This window comes from Notechis scutatus, chromosome 4 (genome assembly GCF_049901735.1).
Source record: "Notechis scutatus isolate UNSWTSFEM ecotype Mainland chromosome 4, rNotScu1.2, whole genome shotgun sequence".
In the NCBI taxonomy this organism is placed as follows: Eukaryota; Metazoa; Chordata; class Lepidosauria; order Squamata; family Elapidae; genus Notechis; species Notechis scutatus.
In genome coordinates this window covers 35,578,404-35,579,299 of record NC_142012.1, presented here as the reverse complement: position 1 = coordinate 35,579,299, position 896 = coordinate 35,578,404, and the positions used below count along the sequence as shown (strand labels likewise).

Below are 896 nucleotides of genomic sequence, written 5' to 3'. Positions count from 1 at the left end.
GGGATGCCGATGCTGAAAACGGGGTGTGCAGAGGTGGCAATAGGCTATGGCAATCCCTGAAACTGAAACTGGTTGTTCGCTGCAAGGAGGCAAATTCTGGGAAGCAGTGGCAGGGTTTTCTTTTTCTTGTTTGATCACTGCGTGCGAAGCAAACTCCAAAGCAAGCTCCGAACTGGTAGGAAATTTTTTTGAAACACACCATTAGGGACAACCCAAAGAAATACAACAAGAATGCAGCTGATATAAAGGGTGTGGATAAGAATTAAAAAAGAACTTTTCCTGCCATCTTGATGCCCTAGCATCATGGTGCACATGAATGCTCTTAAAAGCATCAATAATGCAGAGAAACGTGCAAAGCATCAAATTCTCATCGGGCCATGCTCCAAAGTCATTATCTGGTTCTTAACTGTGATGATGAAACACGGCTACATAGATGAATTTGAGATCATTGATGATCACAGAGAAGGGAAAATTGTTGTGAATCTCATAAGCAAACTTAACAAGTACGGTGTAATCAGTCCCAGATTCGATGTCCAGCTGAAAGATTTGAAAACAACAACCTGCTGCTTTCACGTCAGTTTGTGTACATTGTCAGCTAGTATCATGGATCACAAGGAAATGAGGTGAAAGCAGACAGGAGAGAAAATCCTGGGTTTCTTTTTCTAAACTTGTAAAACAAAAGCAGACAAATTAACAAATTGTTCAAAAGGGGGAAAAGAATAAAAAAAGAAGCTGAATTGATAAAACTTGTAATAACAGCAGAAATGGTGGTGAAAATAGGCAGGAAGATCAAGTATTGGTCAGCAGCGGTGCTGATTTTTGGTTGAAATGTCTAAATGATCTACACTCACTCATTGCCTAGCAGTTCAAAAATATACTTCAAGGAGTTGAAATTG

At 39.8% G+C, this 896-nt stretch overlaps 1 pseudogene; it reads left to right on the top strand.

Annotated features, from left to right (window-relative positions):
* Positions 1-303: 303 nt before the first annotated feature.
* LOC113411758 (small ribosomal subunit protein uS8 pseudogene) lies at positions 304-681 on the top strand (annotated as a pseudogene).
* The last annotated feature ends 215 nt before the right edge of the window (positions 682-896 follow it).